Source organism: Aquarana catesbeiana, linkage group LG05, assembly GCF_042186555.1.
Source record: "Aquarana catesbeiana isolate 2022-GZ linkage group LG05, ASM4218655v1, whole genome shotgun sequence".
NCBI lineage: Eukaryota > Metazoa > Chordata > Amphibia > Anura > Ranidae > Aquarana > Aquarana catesbeiana.
The window spans coordinates 119,213,325-119,237,456 of NC_133328.1; the positions used below are offsets into that span (position 1 = coordinate 119,213,325).

The 24,132-nt window shown below is 44.0% G+C and overlaps 1 protein-coding gene across 8 annotated transcripts in view; it reads left to right on the forward strand.

The window, feature by feature from the left end:
* The window catches only part of PALS2 (protein associated with LIN7 2, MAGUK p55 family member), a 387,134-nt gene that overhangs the window by 18,311 nt on the left and 344,691 nt on the right, over positions 1–24,132 (forward strand). The window contains exon 2 of one of the 8 annotated variants that reach the window (XM_073630112.1): positions 7,473–7,594. The exons of the other annotated variants lie outside the window; for them this stretch is intronic. The gene's annotated coding sequence lies outside the window, so the exon portion shown is untranslated. The remainder of the gene's footprint in view (positions 1–7,472; positions 7,595–24,132) is intronic. 8 annotated transcript variants of the gene reach the window in all.

Here is a 24,132-nt window from a genome sequence, read left to right on the forward strand (position 1 = left end):
GAGGAGCTTTTGATCAGAAAAAAAGAAAACACGTATGTAAATGCGTCCAAACGCTAGGTGCATTTAGAGATTGAGCATTCAATCCAGTGGCTAGAATAAATTACTATTTTGCCATTGAAATGAACGAACGCCCAAATGTTTGATGCTCCTAAAATGCAAAATACGGCTCTAGGTGCTTCTTTATTATTATTTTTTTTTTTTTTTTCAGTTCCTTTTTTTCTGACAGGAGCAAAGTCTTTAAGAGTCTCTGGGCAAACGCTGCAGCCTTATAAGCACTTATAGCAGCAGTTTTATTCCTTTTGTGATATAGATTATGATCTACCAAAAACCCCCAGATCCTTCTCTACCATTGATTCCCCCCTAGTAATTATGAATGCATATTCTTAGCCCCCAAGTGCATAACTTTACATTTATCAACATTAAACCTCATTTGTCACATAGTTTCCCAATTAAACAGTGCATTGAGGTCGGCTTGTAAGTTGGAAACATCCTGTTAGGATGTTATAATGGTTACTTAACCCCTAGGCGCTGAGTGCACGCAAATATGGGGCATCTTGGCAGCCAGGCCTTGCCGCCGAGCGGCTGCATATTTGTGTGCGATAGTGGCGATAGCGCTGTGCCAAGAGAGCACACCCTACGTGTTACCGGCAGCTAACTGAAGGCTCACCGTTCGCTGCTTGCGGAAGCTTTCTGATTATGTGACAGCCAATCGCGGAGGTCACGTGACCTTAAGCCCTTAAAGAGCCGGCTGACTCTGGCTCTAAGGGGTTAAGAGCTCGAAGACAGCGTATGCTCAGTATCAGCCCTGGTTCACGCCAGTGCGGTTTTGAAGTTGCGTAACTTTAAAGCAGCGCAATTTCATGTGCAGCTTGCTGATATCTGCAACTTCATTTGTCACATGTCAAGGCAAGTCGCACTGAAATCACACACAAATAACGCAGGAGCCTTTTTTTGAGTAGCAGCAATTTGAACAGTTCCATTGCCACAAATGGGGTGCGACTTGCCATGCGACTTTAAACTGTCAAGTCACATGACAAGTCACTCTGGTGTGAACCAGGGCTAAGTTTTGGGTCATTGACACAGCAGCAGTAATTGCACTTTAAACGCCCTCTCAGCCCCATGTGTCCTCTATATAGACAAAAAGTAAAAATTCAAAAAAAACAAGTAAGCTTGTGCAATTCTAGAAATTAATAATTTAAATTCATATTCTAAGCCTTATCTATACGTTTCTCATATGATTAAAGAGGAAGTAAACCCTGATGAGTTTACTTCCTCTTTGTTTCCCTGCAAAGGTAAAGCATAATGGGCTACTATGCATCGCATAGTAGCCCATTATGTGTCACTTACCTGACACAGGAGCCTGCGATGTCACCGCTGTCCCCTCTGCTATGGAGCGTTCATTTTCTTTCCGGGTATCGTGGCTCCGGCACTGTGATGACGTCACTCCCGCGCATGCGCACTGGAGCCGCCACTAACGGCATGTTGCCATTAGCAGCGGCATGCCGCTGGCTACGGGTGCCTGTCTTTTTGCAAATATCTCCTAAACTGTGTAGGTTTAGGAGATATTTCTGGGACCTACAGGTAAGCCTTAATCTAGGCTTACCTGTAGGTCAAAGTGGTCTATAAGGGTTTACAACCACTTTAAAATTGATAGGTCTACCTTACAGAACAGGACCATACACAGCCAGTACTTCAAGTGATTGTAAAGGATCACCTTGTAAAACAACCCTTTCAGTTTACCACTTGCCGACCAGGGATGTTACCAGTATGTCACAAGTAAATAAAGGAGGGTTTCCGCGCTCACGGGCTACGGTCTGCAGCCTCCCCTTAAACGCACCCCCAAAGGGGAGAGATAGATTAGTAAAGAGAAGATGGGTAGGGGTGAGTGGCGCTACCTATGCCGGGGTACCTGTTTGGAATTAATACGTGCTAGTGTGTACAGAGTGGTAAAAACCACTCAACAAGAATTTTTTAAATGTGTATAACAACCTATTTAAAATTAATAAACCGTGCTGATGTGTACAAACCAATGAAAATCACTCATATATAAACCTTCAGAGTGTAGCTAAACCATCCAAATTTAAATAGAAACCCCCACCTATTGCATACAGAGGGATCTTAATAGTAGAAATCCCCCCAGCAAGTGGTATAAGAACAGTGTAGTGAACAATCTGCAAATACCAATAAAAATAATATAGATAAATACGTGCAAACAGTGTCCACCAAGTAAATCAAATATATCAAATATATCACATAGATCCAGAGTCCATGTTAGACCACAGTCTCATCCATACTCAAATTGAACGAATATGGGATATAAATCTTAGACTCAGATCATCGTATGGTGTGAAACCAAAAGTAAAAAATAAACTTTAAGAGTCTGTAAAAATAAAGTTCCAGCATAAACAAAATATTTGTGTATTGTGACAACAGCTGGTATCCAGTGACTTGTGGTGCTCCCCCTCAAGGGTCCCCACTCACCAGCTCCTTGCACCCCTGCAGGGGTAATAGGCATGTAGTACCAGGCAGTGGAATGGCGTCTTAGGTTCCAGAAAAGCTGTCCCCAGGTGCTTCCGCTCCAGATATGATTTGCCCGTCAGTGGTTTAAGCCATCCTGTATCGATACCATACTGCCAAACGAGTCTTCAGTCTGTAAACAGGGGGATTTCTACTATTAAGATCCCTCTGTATGCAATAGGTGGGGGTTTCTATTTAAATTTGGATGGTTTAGCTACACTCTGAAGGTTTATATATGAGTGATTTTCATTGGTTTGTACACATCAGCACGGTTTATTATTTTTAAATAGGTTGTTATACACATTTAAAAAATTCTTGTTGAGTGGTTTTTACCACTCTGTACACACTAGCACGTATTAATTCCAAACAGGTACCCCGGCATAGGTAGCGCCACTCACCCCTACCCATCTTCTCTTTACAGTATGTCACAAGACTTCAAGTTTTTACACCGGGATGATGCCTGGTACTTGATCATCCCAATATTGTGTTTTGGGGCCGACAATTGTCTCTCTTGTAAAAGCAATCCTAGCAGCTAACTAGCCGCTGGATTGCTTTTTACAAGCAGCTGAAAAAAGGGGGGGGGGAGGTTGGGACTTTGAATGAGGTGCGCATGATGCAGCCCAATCAATTACAAGCAGCTGAAGGACACCGGCTTCATCGGGCTTTCCTGTCCCACTGGAACACCCGATCAAATAGCCGGCGCTCCTGCAAACTGATCATAGAGGCAAACAAAGTCCGAAACGGCTATGATCACCTCTATGATGTAGAAACCCTAAAGCTTTACCTCGCTTCCGGTTTCCTCAGAAGTAAACGGAACCATTTTCAAAAATGAAAAGCATTTGATCACACTGATCTTGCATTTGAAGAAGTGCTGTGCAAATACCTTGCGACATAAAAAATTAACGATCACCATTTTATTACCTAAGGTGTCTGCTAAAATATATATATATATATATATATATATATATATATATATATATATATATATATATATATATATATATATATATATATAATGTTTGGGGGTTATAAGTAACTTTCTAGCTGAAAATACTGATTTAAACTTGTAAATAAAAAAAGTGCCAGAAAAGGCTTACCTTAATGCATTCCCTGCAATAGGATAAAAAAATGTCCCAGTGGTAGCATCACCCCTCTTAGGCCCCTTTCACACGATCGGGCTGCTCAGGTCGTCCTGTCCATTTTTCAGGTGGGTCGGAGCGGGCCACCCATTGACTTCTATGGGAAGGCGGATGTCAGCGAAGATGTGTCCACTGACACCAGCCTGCCATCCAATTAGACAGTTGGTGATACGTTCGCAGTCCATCCAGGGGATCGGGTAAAAACGGACAGGCTGTCTGTTTTCATCTGATCTCCCCATAGGGAACAGCGGGGCTCTGTCAGGTCCCTCCCTGCACAGTGAGCAGAGACTGACCTGTGATCCGCCTGCTCAGCGGGGATCAACGGAGTGATCTCTCACTGAGCTAGCGGAGTCCATCCAGCGGATCCGCCCCATGTGAAAGGGGCCTTATACCTGCCTTAGTCCTATCTCGATCCAGCGCTAAGCCCCCCATAGCAAGCGGCATTCTATTGCACGTGATATGTGAACCATTGCACAGAGCAGGTAAATATAACATGTTTGATGTAGTTATATAAATAGATGCACATTTTTTTTTTTTTTTTAACGAACCTTTAGGGTACTTTCACACTGGGGCGGTGAGAGCGTCAGGGGTAAAGCGCCGCTAGTTTTAGCGGCGCTTTACCGTCATTTTAGCAGCGATTTTTGGCCGCTAGCAGGGCGCTTTTAACCCCTGCTAGCGGCTGAAGAAGGGGTTAATAGCGCCCGCAAAGCGCTGCTGCCAAAGCGCTTTGCAGGCGCTTCGGCAGCAGTGTCCATTCATTTCAATGGGCAGGGGCATTTTAGGAGCGGTGTATACTTTTTTTTAACGTCCCGCAAGTGCACCGCTCCAGTGTGAAAGTACTCGGGCTTTCACACTGGAGTGACAGGGGAGGCGCTTTACAGGCGCTATTTTTAGCCCTAAAGCGCCTCAGTGTGAAAGAATCACCCGATCCTCTTCTTCTCAGGTTCCCCTGAGACGCTGCTGGCTCCTCCCCCTTGTCCAGTGCCCCCAATAGCAAGCTGCTTGCTATGGGGGCACTAGTGCGTGCTCGCTCCCAAGACGTGCTCTATGCATCCATAAGACAGACATTGACCCTGCCCCGCTTTCTCCTCATTGACTTACTGGCTGTGATTCACAGTCCCTGTCTCAGCCAGTGAGGAGAGGAAGTCCCGGGACTGCCGAGGCTCTTGTGCACATCGCTGGATGGAGAGGAGGCTCAGGTGGGTATTGGGGGGGCTGTGGGGGGGGAGCAATACACGGAAAGTTTTTTATTTTTATACATAGAATCCTTTACAACCACTTTAAATCTGCTCCCACCACCCCCTCTAAACCCTTCTTTATCTACCTTGTGAAAGGAATATGTGTATACGTAACTATTCTGAGAGTGATCTCTGGTCCAGTCACATGACCTCTGCAGCGATGGCTTCAGTGAAGAGGAGAAAGCGTTAACTATGACTGCAGTGCCGGGGCTGTGATGTCACCCATAAGCTTACCATGGGGCATCCGTTGTTGGCTGTCCCTCCTTAACACTGAAGTCGCTGAGGACAGATGATTATGTGACCTCACCGGATCACTCTCAGAAAAGATTAGTATACACATCTTCCTTTCACAGAGTAGATAGAATAGGGTTTAGAAGTGGGGTGGGAACAGATTAAGCTTAGTTAGGAATAGGTTGGACTTCCACTTTAAAGCGGAGTTCTACTCAAAAGTGGAACTTCCGCTTATCCGTCTCCTCCCCCCTCCAGTCCCACATTTGGCACCTTTCGGGGAGGGGTACCTGTTTTCGACAGTTCGGCCCCCTCCTCCTTCCTCCGCCACCAGACCAATCAGAAAGCTCAGCGCGCTTCGCGCATGCTCAGTAGGGAAGGGCTGTGAAGCTGGAAGGCTCCGCTGCCGGGTTCCATTACCAGGAATGGCGGCGGCCGCACCCGACAGCCTGGCTGAAGATCAGCTGGGATGCCAACATTGCGGGCTCCCTAGACAGGTAAGTTCCATATCTGGTGGGGGTGCTTGACCTCCTCTTTAACCTGTTGCCGCCGCCCCCCCCCCCCGGCATATGATGTGATGGACTTTGAGCAGGGAAATATGAATGATGCCTGTAGCTACAGACATCACTCAGATATTGCCGTTTTCAGCCGGCGATTCCCTACACCATAAGAATGCTTATAGCAGCGGTTCCACCGCTTGATCGTTCTTACGGGAGGCGAGAGGGGACACCCCCCCTCCCGCCACCCTCCGGTGCTTCTACCAACTCTCCGCTATGATCGGTGAGTCGGAGACCGGACCCGCCGGCCCCGGATGTTGATCATAGAGATTTCCGGCGGACCAGATGGTCACCGGAGTCTCTATGATCGTCGGAGGCCCGGCGCAATGTTATGACGTCACGCCCGGCCTCTGCTTTCAAAAAAGCGGCGCTGCCTCGGCTGGAAAGCCGTGATCTGTTTATTTTTTTTTTTTTATTATTATTGCAGGCTTCCCAGCCTAGTGGTGAGATGTGGGGTCTTATTGACCCCATATCTCACTGTAAAGAGGACCTGTCATGTCCTATTCCTATTACAAGGGCTATTTACATTCCTTGTATTAGGAATAAAAGTAATCAAAATTTTTTTTTTTTCTTTCAAAAAAGTGTCAAACAAAAAAAAAAAAGTAAAATTAACAATAAAAAAAAAAAAAATTTTTTAAAGCGTCCCTGTGTGCTCGCACGCAGAAGCGAACGCATACGTAAGTCCCGCCCACATATGAAAACTGTGTTCAAACCATACATGTGAGGTATCGACGCGAACGTTGGAGCGAGAGCAATCATTTTGTCCCTAGACCTCCTCTGTAATTCAAAACATGTAACCAGTAAAAAAATTTCAAGCGTCGCTTATGGGGATTTTTAAGTACCGAACTTTGGCGCCATTCCACGAGTGTGTGCAATTTTGAAGCGTGACATGTTAGGTATGTATTTACTCAGCATAACTTCATCTTTCACAATATGCAAAAATATTGGGCTAGCTTTACTGTTTTGTTTTTTTTAAAGCACAAAACTGTTTTTTCCCCCCCCCCAAAAAAACACATTCGAAAAATTGCCACGCAAATACCGTGCAAGATAAAAAGTTGCAACAACCGCCATTGCATTCTCTAGGGTCTTTGCTAAAAAGCATATATAATGTTTTGGGGGTTCTATGTCATTTTCTAGCTAAAAAAATGATGATTTTTACATGTAGGAGAGAAATGACAGAATTGGCCTGGGTGGCAAGTGGTTAAGTACTGATTTATTTTAAATTGAATAAAGCAGTAAAAACAGACATTGAACAATTTGCTTTGTATACCTTTCCATACCCTCTGCCAAAACTACATTTCTAGTTCAGTGGTAATAAAATTCTACTCTGAAAGACTGTTTTCCCCCCAGTTTCCATATTCAGTCATATCTGTGTTGCCTGACTGCAGTCTATATTTACCTTCTGCTCTGATGAGAACAGTGGAGGATTTAGTGGAAATATTCTGTATCTTCTGAAGCTGCCTGTAGCGGTCTCTAATATCAAAGTAATGCCTTTTAAACCTGTTCCACCTGTGGGTGCTGGCAAAGATTGGCATTGGCAGCATTAGCTGGTAAATCTTAAAGGCAAAAGTGGTAATGGGATGATTCACAGATAAAAATTGGTCAGCATTTTGAAAGTTGAACTGTTTATAGTGAGAGCTGGTGTTTTCTTACTTTATATACAGTCTGACAACATCACCTGGACAGAAAGTTAGTGGAATTTTTTTTAGTTGAGCTTTAAAGGGGGTTCTCTTGAATAATTCTGCCCCTACTTATTACCTGCCTTCTGTTTTGTTTTCTTGTTTCTTGGCTAGGGAAGAAGCCTTGTGCAAGCTACTGGTTTTGAGACTTCCATTCATTGGGGGAAACAGAAGTGGGATAATTGGTGAAAGGAAAATAGACGCAACTGCAGGAGCTGGCATTGTATGGCAAAGCGGTAGGTTTCCATTAAAGGCAAATTCCCAAGTAGAAATAAAAATAAATAGCTCCGCAAAAGGAAAAATTAAAAAAAAAAAAAGCTTTTTCAATACTGGCAGTCCAGAGCTGTTCCCTTTTTTTTCTTTTTCCCCCACAAGATGCATTTGAATTCAAATAACATTTAGAGCCATTCAAAAACTGTCTGATCCTCAGCTATAATGTACAAACCTCCTCGTGCGTCATCACAATAACCTGGGCTCGGAGTTGGGTCCCATGAACATGGGACGTTTCTTCTCTTTTCTTGGCTGCCTATGCTCCAGGGAAGAAAAAGAAGGAATAAAAACATGCCTGAAGCCACAATTGGCAAATGCATTTAGGTGCATCAAGAACTTGGGCATTATTTCCATTGGGCAGAATATTAATTCTGGCTTTTGGAATGAATGAACATCCAAGCACCAAAGTGCGTTTACGCACGTCAGGCTTTTTTTTTTTTTTTTCCTGCCTCTAAAGTCCGTTCTTTTTAGGCACCCATAAATGCCTGTTTGTGCATGGATGCATAGGGCTAATATAGAGGGGCATTTAGAGACCGAAAAAAAATGCCTCTAAAAGCAGCATTAATACCATGTGTGCATGAGGCCTAATACTGCACTAAATAGTGCTCATGCATAATTTCTTGATCACTGCTTAATCCAGAAGCAAGGACTGCACACTGTTGCTGTAGAAGTACTACCCCAAATGTAACCTGCCCAAAGAGCCCTGGGGAAAGTATATTTGTGTAAAACATAAAAGCGGAATTTGGCTTTAAAGCCTAAATGTTGTAGCAGATCCACATATTGCTTGTAATAACTGATCTGTGTAAGCTTTAACTCCAGTGTGATAAAAAGCATCAGGGAGGCTAGGCAGTGCTGGTTATTCCTTAGATTTTTCACCCTGCTGGAAAGCGTCTGCACCTGTTTGGGGGTGAGTAAGTTATTAATTTTTATACTGTATATGTACCACATTGGAATATCACCTGCATCTTGGATAAGTCCCAGTAGGGCTGTCCAAATGAGCATATCTTCTGTAAGAGATTCACCAACATATGGCTGGTTGTACTAAGGCTACACTCACAACGGCAATTTAGGCCAGTGCAAATTGTAGCGACAGGAATCTTCTGATTCCTACTGCAGCTCTGGGCGGTCGCTGACCCTGTTCACCATGACAGGTCAACAGCAGCTGCAGGTATTCATGGCTGTCCACACAGTGATTACCTGCGATGATCACAGATGGACGCACACAAAGTGCGTCCATCAGTGATCACGCCTGATAATTGCTGGTTGTGCAGAGAGCCACAAATAGCTGTTCACTTTATTGACAGGTTGCTAGCAGCTGCAGATATTTGTGGCTCTCTGCACAACCAGCGATTACTGGCGGTGATCGCTGCTGGATGCACTTTTTGCGCGTCCATCAGCATTACTGCAGGTAATCGCTGAGTGTGGACAGCCATGACTATATTCCCATACTTGTAAATACACTCACTGGGCAAATTATGAGGGACAATATACGGATCATGGGTGGGGCATCACTTTGCTCTTAAAGTGGTTGTAAAGGCAGAAGATGTGTAGCAGCCCCCCTAAGACTTACCTGAGCCCCATCTCTGTCCAGTGATGTGCACGAGTGCCGGAATTCTCCCTCATGATTGGCCAAGACACAGCAATAAAAGTCAATCGGGAAAGAGGGGGGCGGGGGCCGAGCCACGGCTCCCTGTCTGAATGGACACAGGGAGCTGTGGCTCAGCTAGGGTGCCCGCATAGCAAGCTGCTTGCTGTGGGGGCAGGAGTGAGGGGCCAGGAGCACTGGCGAGGGACTCAAGAAGAGGAGGATGTGGGCTGCTCTGTGCGAATCCATTGCACAGAGCAGGTAAGTATAACATGTTTCTTAGTATCACCTTAAAGTGATTGTAAACGATCTTTTTTTTTTTTTAGTAACAAACATGTCATACTTTCCTCCACTGTGCAGCTCGTTTTGCACAGAGTGGCCCCAAACATCCTCTTCTGTTGTCCCCCGGCGGCTCTCATGGCTCCTCCTCGCATCAGATAACCCCCTAGGAGAAGTGCTCTCCCGGGGCGGTTACCTTGCGGGCGCACTCCCGAATCCAGAATTTGCATCAACAGACACGAATGCCGTACTCGGCCCCGCCCCCTGCGTCATTGGATTTGATTGACAGCAACGGGAGCCAATGGCTGCGCTGCTATCAATCCAATCAAGAGTCGGGACCACCGAAGAGCTGAAGGGGCTCAGGTAAGTAAAACAGGGGGCTGGGGGGCCAGTGACTGCCATAGGATGCATTAAGGTGAAAAAACACAAGGGTTTACAACCCCTTTAATTCTTTGTGCAAGTATTAGAGCAGTATGCACCAAAGAGAGCCTGTGTGAAAAAAGAAATGAGAGTCTAGCATTTTTCCTTGTCAAAAGAAGTTTATTGAGTATACAATGTCATAAAGATACATAAAGTAAGTTTACAAGGATCTATAAAGTAAGCTCATTGTTTTACAGTAGGGTTTATATAGGTAAATATCATGAAATTTCAAATATTAAACATTGGGTTCACGTAAACCTAAATTAAAGATATATATCATTTCCTTAGTTACTTTTGTAGGTATTTAAATGATTTATACCTACTATACATATTGTTTACAAGTAGAGTGTATATAGGTCAAATAAATTCTGATAATGAGCTTTAATCGTAAGGTGGAGAAAAGGAAAGAGAAAGAAGAAAAAGGGTTGAAAGGTAGAGGTATGGTCCACAAGGTTGTCCCGCTCGTCAGTTTATTATTCTTTTTAGTTCTCTTTGAAGCCTTAGAATGGGTGTCTCTGTAAGTCATTTAATCTGTTACCATGGCAACAGGACAGAGTCATTAAAGTTTGACAGGAACTGTTGTTTTATCCAAGGATGCCAAAGTTTTTCAAATTTTGGAATTTGATTTTGATCGATGGCTACCATCTTAGCATGGGACATTGTATTATTCATTCTGTGAATTGTTTCTGCTAGTACCAATGTAGGAGATTTCCATGCCTTGGCCACTGTTTGTTTTGCAAACGTTATTAGTTGGATCATAAGTTTGAATTGAGAGAGTGTTAACCATTCCGGTTTTAGATTAAGTAAAGTTAAATATGGATCTGGTTGTATTATTTTTTTAAATATTTTAGATGCAATCACGAAGACTTCCTTCCAGAAGGTTTGGATTACTGGGCACGTCCACCATATGTGTAAATATGTGCCTATTTCTGGGCATCCTCGAAAAAAAAGAGTTGAGGTATTAGGTGAATATTTTGCCACTGTAGCGGGTACAAGGTACCAGCGAGTTAGGACTTTATAATTTGTCTCCAGTGCTAAGATGTTGGGTGAAGATGACTTAGATGTGAGCCATATATTAGACCAGTCCGTGTCTTCTAAAGTTCGTCCCAGGTCCTCCTCCCACCTCTGAACGTAAGAGGGTCTATTAAGATTTGCTACTCCATATAATTGATTATAAAGTGATGAAATTGTACCTTTAGCAAATAGATCTTTTGTACAGATTGATTCAAAAATGGATAATTGGGATAATGGTGTATCCCCCTTTAGGAATGGTGTATAGAAATTTTTGATTTGGAGATATCTAAATATCTCAGAGTTTGGTAGATCATATTTTTCTCTAAGCGATGGGAATGAAAGGAATGATTTAGATGCTATGAAGTCATTTAGTGTCTGAATGCCTGATGTTGTCCAAGCTTTAAAAGAATTTGGGTAGATCCATGCCGGATAAGAGAGTCTAGCATTTTTAAAGACTGGATTGTGTTCCCCCTACTGCAGCCTGTAAGACATAAATGTTGGCCATATATCTTGCTCTGTCACAAAGGAAGAAGCTATTCCCAGCAGCTACTAGAGAAGGCCTTGAGCAGGAAAGGAGATGCGTAGCCATGCAGTCTAATGCAGAATCCATCCCTTGTCTTGCCCAGTGCACCCTTTAGTTGCTTCTAGGCTCAGATTTTTTTCTTAGCACAGCAGATGCAGAAACTGGAACCTGCAGGATGTAGTGAAGGAAACATGCTAATTTCTTTAAATAAAAAAACTTCCTTTTTTTTTTTCTCTCTTTTGTACAGGCTGCAAAGAAAGCAACAGCTCAAGGATCCAAACTGAAAGTGTGTCTCTATCCTTTTTGAAAGATCGAGGCATTTTTAGCACAAAACCTTAGTTCTACTTGTTCCAGTAGTCAGTACAGTCATAGTGCTTATTCAGCTTGCTTTTTCTTATGCAGCATTTACCCCTGACTGACACAAGAGGGTGCTGGTTTTAGTCTGTGCTGTAATGTGCTGAGTGAACAGTCTACATGCCCTCTAGTGGCATGGTTTGTTAGTGAACACAGTATATGAACCACTGTCGCACTATTTTTCAAATTTTACAGTATGTTCCCTTTCATATTGATTCTTGTTTTTAGGAGTTCTAATGGAAACAAATGAATGCAAGCTAGTCTTTGTAAATTCATGCCATGTTCATTTTTCATTATTGTGTATCAAAACTCAGTACGATTTTCTCCACCATTATCCTGTGATGGGGAAAAATTGATGTACTATTGCATTTAAAGGGAAGTCCTCTGCTTCCATACTAAAACGATGACTGCTTGATGACTGAGTAACACAATCTAAAACTTTTTTTGGTAACTGGAAGCAAGAGGCATATAGTAGTAGTGAGACAGTCAACTTGCAGCTTGTAAACTTTGCCAGGAAACAGAAATGTATGTGGTGGACTTGTATATAGCATTTGCCTGTTGCTTGCAAAACTGACTTGGATAAATGTTATTACTACATCAAGGATGAGGACATGCTGAAATTTACAGAGAAGGCTTGTGGCTGTGAAATGAGTCGGGGATGAAGCATAGCAGATGTTACTGTAGCAGGAAGGTTTAGGTTCAATGTTCCTCTTCCGCCCTTCTCTGTCTTTCTTAGGTTGGTTGGTGCCAAGCTGCAATGCAATTTTAGATCTCAAGTCAGTAAAGGGATGGCAGTGGGCAGAGACCCTGATCCCCATTGTTTGATATAGTTGCAATCCTACATCTCTGCTAAATAATTCAGGCAGTCAGCCAGATGCAGTTTGTAATTCCCCAGCAAACATTTCAGTTTCCTGACACCATTTATGAAGGTGACTGCACTGCTATTAAGTGATGCTTCTAACAGCTGGTTGATTTATATTTTCAGTAGCAGTAATGACAGCAATAAATTGTATTATTTTGAAGCCATTGCTGTAACTTTTAAAGTGTAAAAGCAAATTTTCCTTAAAATGGTATGAAATTTCACTTTTTCCATCACCAACACAGAACATTTTTTTATACAGAAAATAGAAATGTATTGACTTTTCAGCTATATTGGAAAAACCATTCTAATTGCATAAAAAAAATTACATTTTGTTCGCATTATTTGTACATTAATAGTAGTGATAATCAGTGAGAGAATTACTTCAGTTTGAACCTTCTGGTTGCTTGTTTGTATGTTCCTGGATACCAGGAGATCATTAGCCAAAACTTTGAATGACCTTGGATATATTTCTGTAGAATAATTAGGTCACCTCTAAGCGTCTTAATAACTTTTCTTACTTATAAATACATTAGCAAATGTGTACCTGATTGGACAAATATGATGGAGGTGAAGAAAATAATCGGTTGTATTGTTCTCACGTTTATCAGTAGCATGCGACTTTGATCCGACATCAATGCTACTTTGGGCTGTTTTTTTGTGTGTAGGGGACCCATTGAAGGGCTTCCCTATGCATGACACGCGTTTACACACGAAAAAGCTAAAAAAAAGCAGGGGGGATGCGCATTTTAGCTATGCGCAGGGGTGAATGGAATGTGCTTGGCAGGAGAGTTTTTAGACAGCAAGGGTGACCTGAATGGAGAGGTAAGGATTTAAAAAGACCACTGACCTCATCGAAGTCGCATAGGAATTCTTATCTAATGCGACTTCTGTAAGTTAACATAGATGTCTATGGGGGTGAAATCACACTGGAGTTGCACCAAAGTAGTGCAGGAACCCTTTCCAAAATTGTGCAGTGCTGCTGCATTTAATTTCCTCTTGTTATGCAATTCTGTGTGACTCAAGTCACACTATTGTATGATTAAGCACAAGATGTATGTGTGAAATGCCTCTACGTGACCACAATTTGGTGTCTTTGGTGTCTTTGGTGTTATCTTTGTGAACAATAAAAGGCAATCGGAAATTCTGGATGTGCAGCCATTTCTTTCTTCTTTTCCAAGTTTCCCACGGAGGCTGGCCAGTTAGTCTTATCTCATGCACCTGAAGCAGCAGTTCTTTTTCTTGTAGCACTAGTGTGAACCGGGGCTAAAAAGTTTATAAGAGTCAATGAACTGCAACTAAAATTGTAAACGTATGTGTTGTCCAATGGATGAAACTGGAAAATGCCCAGAACTATTAGTGTGTTTTTGGCACCGTTTGCAATCCCCACTATACTGTGGGGACGGAAAGTATTCAGACCCCCTTAAATTTTTCACTCTTTGTTATATTGCAGCCATTTGCTAAAATCATTTAAGTTCATTTTTTTCCTCATTAAATGTACACACAGCACCCCATATTGACAGAAAAACACAGGTTTTTTGACATTTTTTTTGTTAAAAAAGAAAAACTGAAATATCACATGCTCCTAAGTATTCAGACCCTTTGCTGTGACACTCATATATTTAACACAGGTGCTGTCCATTTCTTCTGATCATCCTTGAGATGGTTGTACACCTTCATTTGAGTCCAGCTGTGTTTGATTATACTGATTGGACTTGATTAGGAAAGCCACACACCTGTCTATATAAGACCTTACAGCTCACAGTGCAAGTCAGAGCAAATGAGAATCCTGAGGTCAAAGGAACTGCCTGAAGAGCTCAGGGACAGAATTGTGGCAAGGCACAGATCTGGCCAAGGTTACAAAAAAATTTCTACTGCACTTAAGGTACCTAAGAGCACAGTGGCCTCCATAATCCTTAAATGGAAGACGTTTGGGATGACCAGAACTGAGCTATCGGGGGAGAAGAGCCTTGGTGAGGGAGGTAAAGAAGAACCCAAAGATCACTGTGGCTGAGCTCCAGAGATGCACTCGGGAAATGGGAGAAAGTTGTAGAAAGTCAACCATCACTGCAGCCCTCCACCAGTCGGGGCTTTATGGCAGAGTGGCCTGACGGAAGCCTCTCCTCAGTGCAAGACACATGAAAGCCTGCATGGAGTTTGCTAAAAAAACATCTGAAGGACTCCAAGATGGTGAGAAATAAGATTCTCTGGTCTGATGAGACCAAGATAGAACTTTTTGGCCTTAATTCTAAGCGGTATGTGTGGAGAAAACCAGGCACTGCTCATCACCTGTCTAATACAGTCCCAACAGTGAAGCATGGTGGTGGCAGCATCATGCTGTGGGGGTGTTTTTCAGCTGCAGGGACAGGACGACTGGTTGTAATCGAAGGAAAGATGAATGCGGCCAAGTACAGGGATATCCTGGATGAAAACCTTCTCCAGAGTGCTCAGGACCTCAGACTGGGCCGAAGGTTTACCTTCCAACAAGACAATGACCCTAAGCACACAGCTAAAATAACGAAGGAGTGGGTTCACAACAACTTAGTGACTGTTCTTGAATGGCCCAGCCAGAGCCCTGATTTAAACCGAATAGAGCATCTCTGAAGAGACCTAAAAATGACTGTCCACCAACATTTACCATCCAACCTGGCAGAACTGGAGAGGGTCTGCAAGGAGGAATGGCAGAGGATCCCCAAATCCAGGTGTGAAAAACCTGTTGGATCTTTCCCAAAAAGACTGAGCAAAGGGTCTGAATACTTAGGACCATGTGATATTTCAGTTTTTCTTTTTTAATAAATCTGCAAAAATGTCAACAATTCTGTGTTTTTCTGTCAATATGGGGTGCTGTGTGTACATTGAGGAAAAAAATGAACTTAAATGATTTTAGCAAATGGCTGTAATATAACAGAGTGAAAAATGTAAGGGGGTCTGAATACTTTCCGTCCCCAGTGTATAGCCTTTGCATTAAATATCTGATCAGAATTCTTTGATGGGTCAGATATTTTTAATGGAGAGAAAGCTATAGGGCTGTGATGTTTAAGTTGGAGAAAAAACAGAATCCTCTGCAAAACCAGTAAACCTTCTATTAAAAAGGTAATAAAGCAAAATAAAGATTTATTATGAGCCAAAAGTTATGAAATATTAGTCTAACAACTTGTAAATTTAAAGCATTTTTTTTTCAGGGTAAATACAAACTATCAACTGCAGTGAGGCTATCCCACACTGCAAGAGTTAAATCAGGGGTGCTCAATGCGCGCCCCTCGGAGCCCTCTGACGTGGCCTGCAACCTCACCACTAGGCGCACTTAAAAATAGAAGTCTAAGGCTGGCCATAGATGGAGCAAATTTCTTTCCCGCATCCATGGGCTCACGGGAATCCCACCTGTGGAGCCATTGTGTTCTCCCAGCGGAGAGGTGGGGGAAGCCGTCCCATTGGGAGAACACAGCGATTGTTAGCAGCTATAAGAGCCGCTAGCGATAATCGCATGTAAAATGCAACAGGCTGGTTGTACCCAAATTGATCAACTTTGATACATTCAGCCTTGCCCATACATGGTTCGAATCTCGGCCAGTTCTTGCTGAACTGGCTGAGATTCGAACCATCTATGGCGAACTTAGGGCTCAGTGCCGCTAACCCACAGGAAAGCTGCAGTGTGGGTAAAGCGCATCAGTGTAAAAGCAACCTTTAAGGGGGCCCAGGACAGTAAGGGCTTGTTTACATTTGTGGTTTGTGGGGGTGGTAAAACGCCATAGTTTGCTGCCCGTGACCAGTTGCTAAATCACTGAAGTGGCCCTCGCTCTTCAAAAGGTTGAACACCCCTGGGTTAAATGTTCATTTACACCTAGGGCATCAGAAGCACTTTTACTTACGTGATACCTGACAAGTGGGTGCTTCCCTATGCTCCAGCAGAGCCTGCCCTGGGCTTACTCATGTGCAATGCACTACTAAGGGCACTGCATTGTACTTTATGAAATCAGAGGTAATTTTCTAGTCCCCTGGATGTAAATTAATATTTCATTTTTGTAGTCCGTGCAACCCAGAAGTAAGGAATGATTTTCGTTTTCCTGGATCTAAGTTTGAAAAAAAAAGCAAATCATTCTAGTTTCCTTTAAAAATAAATATATTAGTAAAATAGAGTCACATTCCTGCACATCTGATTGCCCTCTTTAGCTGAGGTAAACTGTGTTTCTTTATCGTACATCATGGGACACAGAGCCACAGTAATAACTATATGGGTTTATATAGGCACCTTTAGGTGATGGACACTGGCACACCCTAGATGGGAAGGTTAGCTCCCTATATAACCCCTCCCCTTACGGGGAGTTTTTTCGCCAGTGCTCCACTGGAGGAATCTTTCCTGGGACAAGCCATGTAACCGGATCCATTCAAAGTGTCTTTTCCAGGCCAAATTGAATGCTACCGGCGCCTCATTTCGGAAGAAACATGGTTCTGCCTGTAACTCTTCTCTTTTTAGAGAGCTGGACCCCAGGATCCAGTGTTTGTTTTTTTTCAGCCATATTTCCTGGCAGGGTGCTTTACAGTCCCGGGAGTATGGATCTCTTGATAAAAAGGGGCCCCGGTTCCTGAAAGTTTAACGAAGCCTACCCTGAGTGGTGAAGATTGGGTCTGATTGGTTTACCACAGAACCCTGCAGCTGGATAAGGTAAGGGAAATTCCTAAGGATTTTTTCTAATTCTTGTGGGTTTTCTCCTTTAAGTAAATGTTGCTATGGCTAAAGTCGCCACCGGGGGTTGTCAAGAGCATGTACCTGTTCCATGCTTGTCAGTCTCGCTCTGTCACAAGCTGCATGTTTCCTCCGAGCCCAAGCTCCAGGTAGGATGTGGGAAGGGGTTTTTTTTTCTTCAGAATGTCCCCCCAAACTTCTTTTCAGGCAAAGAGGGCATGGGTCAGTCAGCGGTATGCCGCACCGCTCCCACTGCCGCCGCCATTATGGCGGCTCTCCACCCACCTACTCTCCTCCTCTCCTCCACGCCCGCCCCCTCCACGTGCGATCCGCTCGGATTAGAGCCCCCGCTCGCGTTGGAAACAGTCTCATTTGAAAAAAGATGGGGGCGGGGGGGGGCGGCGAAGTGGGTGGTTCGGAGGAAGGGGGCGGGGCCTCAGCTCGGCATGGTTCAACTCCCACAACGCGGGCTATGTAATGCTATACAGGTGCACTTTTTGCAGGTGCATACAGCTAAAGGAGGGACACAGAGCGGATGGATGGCATGTGAGTGTGGGTGACACAGGCATTCCCAGGCATGTTTCCTTGGCATCAGACTGAGCCTTGATAGCAGCGGCAGATGCTGGATTATTTTGCTCAGCAGTGGGTGCATTTCTGGTAGTACCTCTGCATTTTGTGCTTAGCACTATGGGCAGAAGGGGAGGTACAAATACCCCAAAAAGCAGGGGCTCAAAGGGATCTCCCTCAGGCTCACGCCAACCCCCCCTAAAAGACCTAGGGAGGCTGGTCATAGTGAGTCATCGGTGTCATTTCAGCCTCTGTATATATTACTCAGGAGGTTATTTCCTCAGCCATGAGTGGAATGGAGGAAAGATTTCTTCACAAAGTGGAAGCAAACGCATTAGGTCCCCTTCTATCACCCAGGACCCTCAAACAGAGGAACACTGGGAGAGGGAAGATGAATCCCCCTCAGGGGACTGGGAAGGGACTGATGACTCCTCTTCTGAGGGTTCAAGTGGGGAAGGACCCTCTTCAGCTTCACTGGCTGAGAAATTGCTGGTGCATTCTCTTAACTGAAATGGTCCGCTCCACGTTTAAGTTACCCGTAACGGAGTTGGTGGAAAAGCCCACTTCTTTGGGTTCACTGAAGCCTCCTCAAGCTGTGCATGCTTTTCCTGTCCATTCATTGCTGGAAAAGCTTATATATTCTGATTGGGATCACCCAGAAAAGCATTTTTTCCCTCCTAAAAAGTTTTCAACACTTTATCCTATGGTGGAAAAATTTTACAAAGATGTGGGGTATACCAGCAATTGACGCTGCTATATCCTCTGTAGATAAAAGTTTGACTTGTTCTGTTGACAACGCTGAAATGCTTAGGGATCCAACCGATAAAGTTGGAATTCCTGTTAAAAAAACATTTTTTCTTTGTCAGGTTCAGTAGCTCAACCTGAAGTGGCGGCAATTGGAGTGTGTCAGCCCTTGAGAGACCACTTGAAACAGGTGCTCCAGGTTTTCCCTGAATAGCAGGCCCAGGAGTTAGCCGAGCTGCCAGCGGCTTTGTGTTTTGCAATTGACGCAGTCAGAGATTCTATGCTTCAGACCTCTTGCCCTACGCTTGGGTTGGTGCTTATGCATAGAATCTTATGGTTGAAAAATTGGTCAGCCGAAGCGCAATGCAAAAAGCTCCTCGCTGGTTTTCCTTTCCACGGTGAAAGGATGTTTGGGGATGATTTGGACAGTTATATCCAAAAGATATGAAGTGGGAAAAGGTACCCTTTTGCCAGTTAAGAAAAGGAGTAAACGTCCCTCATTTTAAAACGGGCCCTTTCTCCAGTGCCAGGGGCATCAGCCTGCAGGCAGTCGCAACGGCCTCCACTGTTCAGGTTAAAGGGGTAAAACTCAGTCAACCCCAGGGATAAAAGAAGTCCTGGGGGAGGAAACCTGCAAGACAGAACGCTAAAGCCTCTTTATGAAGGGGCGTCCCCGCTCGTTCGAGTGGGGGGGAAGACTGCAACAGTTCTCAAGGGTCTGGCAGGAGGATTTTCAGGACAGATGGGTGGTCTCAACAATAACTCTAGGTTACAAACTAGAGTTCCGAGAAGTCCCGTCTCCTCGTTTCCTCAGATCAAATGTTCCCAAAGATCCAGAGAAAAACAAGTCTCCTTTACGCGTTAGACCGACTTTTGTTGCAAAAAGTGATCATGGTGGTTCCCATGGAAGAGCAGGGGTTGGGGTTTTATTCAAACCTTTTCACGGTGCCAAAACCAAATGGAGATGTCAGACCCATTCTAGATCTCAAAGATCTAAACCGGTTCCTAAAAATTCGATCTTTTCGCATGCAATCAATCCGATCAGTAGTCTCCATCAAGGAGGAGAACTTTTGGCATCAATCGACATCATGGATGCATACCTGCATGTACCTATTTTCCCCGCTCATCAGAAATATCTGCGTTTCAAAGTGAAAAAACTTCATTTTCAGTTTGTAGCTCTACCTTGGTGTTTACAAAGGTCCTGGCCCCTCCTCTGGCCAGATTAAGGCCCCAGGGTATAACGATTATAGCTTACCTAGACGACCTGCTCTTGATAGACTGGTCGGTATCCCGCTTAGACCAAAGCTTGGTCACCACAGTCAACTACCTGGAATACCTAGGTTGGGTCCTCAACCTAGAGAAGTCTTCTTTAAAGTCAGTAAGAAGACTAGATTACTTGGGTCTGGTTATAGATACAACCCAGAAGAGGGTATTTTTACCCTAGGCAAAGATCAGCGCCATAAAGGAGCTGGTTCAGGTGGTCAGGACGAAGAAGTGTCCTTCTATTCACCTTTGCATGAGGTTGTTGGGAAAGATGGTGGCTTCATTCGAAGCAGTTCCCTATGCTCAGTTTCATTCGAGACTGCTGCAAAACAGTATCTTATTTGCCTGGAACAAGGGAGTCCAGGCGCTAGATTTTCCAATGCGTTTGTTGCCAATAGTGCGTCAGAGCCTCAGTTGGTGGTTGATACCTGAGAATCTCCCGAAAGGGAAATCCTTCTTACCAGTTACCTGAAAGGTGGTAACAACAGATGCCAGCCTTCGGTTGGGGAGCAGTCCTGGAAGAGACTGTCCAAGGGAAATGGTCCAGAACCAAAGGGACCTTACCCATCAACATTCTAGAGATTCGGGCAGTGTACCTAGCCCTAAAGGCCTGGACATTCAGGTTGCGGGGTTGTCCTGTCAGGATCCAATCCGACAATGCTACAGCAGTGGCTTATTTCAATCACCAAGGGGGCACCAGAAGTCGTGCAGCCCAGGGAGAGGTAAACCATATCCTAACCTGGGCAGAGAAGCATGTGCTGTGCATATCGGCAGTTTTCATTCCAGGGGTAGAGAATTGGCAGGCGGACTACTTAAGTCTCCAGCAGTTGTTCCCAGGGGAATGGTCCCGTCACCCCGACATCTTCCTGGCTATATGCCAAAGATGGGGGATCCCGGACGTAGATCTGTTTGCGTCCAGGTTCAACAACAAGATCGTCAACTTTGTGTCAAGAACAAGGAATCCACTCGCATGCGGAACAGATGCGTTGGTGACCCTGTGGGATCAGTTCTCACTGATTTATGCATTCCCTCCTATTCTGCTGCTACCACGACTTCTTCGCAGGATCAAGCAGGAAAAGAAAAGTCGGTGGTTCTTGTGGCCCAGAAGATCTTGGTATGCAGAAATAGTAAAGATGGCAGTAGGGGCCCCATGGACCCGACCGCCTTGTCCAGACCTGCTATCGCAGGGACCAGTGTTCCATCCTACCTTACAAACACTAAATTTAACGGTTTGGCTATTGAAACCCACATTCTGAAGAATCGCAGGCTTTCAGGCTCAGTGATATCTACCTTGATTAATGCAAGGATGCCAGCTTCCAGAGTCATTTATTATAGAGTCTGGAAGGCATATGTTTCCTGATGTGAATCAAGGGGTTGGCATCCCAGAAAGTATGTCATAGGTAGAATCCTTGCCTTTCTGCAAATGGGGTTAGAGATGAAGCTGGCCTTGACTACTATCAAGGGCCAGGTCTCAGCCTTATCGGTATTGTTTCAACATCCGCTTGCTTCGCATTCTTTGGTCCGAAGCTTTATACAGGGCGTAACACGGCTTAATCCACCGGTTAGAGCACCCCTTAAGTGTTGGGACCTGAATTTAGTTCTGTCGGTATTACAGAAACAGCCTTTTGAGCCGATACGACAGATTCTAGAGGTCGACCGATATGGGTTTTTCTCTGGCCGATGCCGATGCCGATATTTAGAAATCGCGGTGGCCGATGGCCGATATGTGATGTCGATTTTTTTGGGCCGATATATTTGGCCGATTTTTTTTTTTCCTTTCTTTTTTCCCTTCATCTCATAAAATCTAACAGTTAGACCCCTTTCACACTGGGGCGTTTTTCAGGCGCTTTTGGGCTAAAAATAGCACCTGTAAAGTGCCTGTAAAACGGCTCCCCTGCAGTCTCAGTGTGAGATCCCGAGTGCTTTCACACTGAGGCTATGCGCTGGCAGGATGTAAAAAAAAGTCCTGCAAACGGCATCTTTGGAGCGGTGTATACCGCTCCTCCACCACTCCTGCCCATTGAAATAAATGCGCACCGCTACCGAAGCGCCTGCAAAGCGTTTTGGCAGCGGCGCTTCAGGGGCGCATTTAACCCCTTCCTCGGCCGCTAGCTGGGTTATAAGCGCCCCGCTAGCAGCCGAATAGCGCCTCTAAAATGACGGTAAAGCGCCGCTAAAACTAGCAGCGTTTTACCATCAACGCCTGCCCGCTCCAGTGTGAAAGCAACCTTAAGTAATACAGAAATTTTTTTTCATTTAAACATTAAACAAAACAAACCTCCAATCAGTTCACTTGTATGTATAATTTAGAAAAAAAAACCTAAAAAAAAAAAAAAAAAAAACCCTATCTTAAATAATAAATACACAAAAACAGGTAATCAAAACTTTTGGACGAAAAAAAATGGGCTAACTTTACTGCTTATTTTTTTTTTTTAATTCATTACTGTATTTTTTTTTTTTAAATTGCGTTTGAAAGACCGCTGCGCAAATACCGTGTGACATAAAATATTGCAACAATCACCATTTTATTCCCTAGGGTCTCTGCTAAAAAATATATATATAATGTTTGGGGGTTCTAAGTGATTTTCTAGCAGAAAATACAGGATTTTTACTTGTAAGCAACAAGTGTCAGAAAAGATTTAGTCTTTAAATGGTTAAACTGAAAACTTCTACACACGGAGTTCAGTCTATTGATAAAAAGAACCTGAAAGATACAAATGTATCTTCTTATCAGACTTGGCAGGCTGCCCAGAGGAGGGGAGAATCCTCTCCACAGATAACTTCAGAAAACTTGCATTAACTTCTATTACAGAAGTCATTTGCAAGTCACGGCTGAAGTTATAATCGGCCTTTTTTATCAGCACAATCGGCCGATGCCGATTAAGTAAAAAACGCCAAATATCGGCCGATATATCGGCCGGCCGATATATCGGTCGACCTCTAACAGATTCCCTTGGTCCTTTTGACAAGGAAGCTAGTTTTTCTGGTAGCCATTTCTTCTGCAAGAAGGGTATCACAATTGGCGGCTCTTTCTTGTAAAGAGCCATATTTAATCAGTCACAAGGATAGAGTAGTATTGTGTCCTCATCCTAGCTTTCTACCGAAGGTGGTTTTTAGGTTTTCATCGAAACCAGGATATTGTTCTACCTTCATTTTTTCCAGAACCCTGTTCTACCAAAGAAAAGTCACTACATTCTCTGGATGTAGCGAGAGCGGTCAAAATCTATTTGGAAGTGACTGCTCAGATTCGGAAAACTGATGTTTTGTTTGTGTTGCCTGAAGGTCCTAAAAAAGGACAGGCAGTGTCGAAATCTACTGTTGCTAAGTGGATTCGGCAAATAATTATTCAAGCTTATGGTTTGAAGAGGAAAGTTCCACCTTTTCAAATCAAAGCACACTCCATCAGGGCTGTTAGTGCTTCATGGGCAGTGCATCACCAGGCCTCCATGGCTCAAGTTTGCAAGGCTGAAACTTGGTCTTCAGCCCATACATTCACCAGATTCTATCAGGTGGATGTAAGAAGGCGTGAGGATATCGGCTTTGGACGCAGTGTGCTGCAGGCAGCAGTATAGGTCCTCAGGTCTGATTGCACCCTACTTTTGTTTGTGTCTCCCTCCCCTCAGTTAGCATTGCTCTGGGACATCCCTTACAGTTATTACTGTGGCTCTGTGTCCCGTGATGTACAATAAAGAAAATAGGATTTTTATAATGGCTTACCTGTAAAATCCTTTTCTTGGAGTACATCATGGGACACAGAGGTCCCTCCCCTCTTCTAATACATGTTTATTGCTTTGCTACTAAACTGAGGTACTCCCAGTAAGGGGAGGGGTTATATAGGGAGCTAAACGTCCTGTCTAGGGTGTGCCAGTGTCCATCACCTAAAGGTGCCTATATAACCCACACAGTTACTACTGTGGCTCTGTGTCCCGTGATGTACTCCAAGAATTTATATAATACACATCCTGGTCCCTTAAAGCAGATTACACAGCACAGTGCTTGTGCTGTGTAATCTACCCCCCTCTAAACTGTAAAAAAAACAAAAAAAAAAAACACCCTCAACCTGGCACTTCCTGTATGCCCTCTCTGCGTTGACCAAGAAAATCAGGGCTGCTCAGCCCTGATCACCGTGGTCAGAGTACACCCCTGCATCATACGTATCTGTCCTCTCAGCTCTCCTCTCTCCCCCTTCACCCCCTCCCTCCTGCCTGTCCT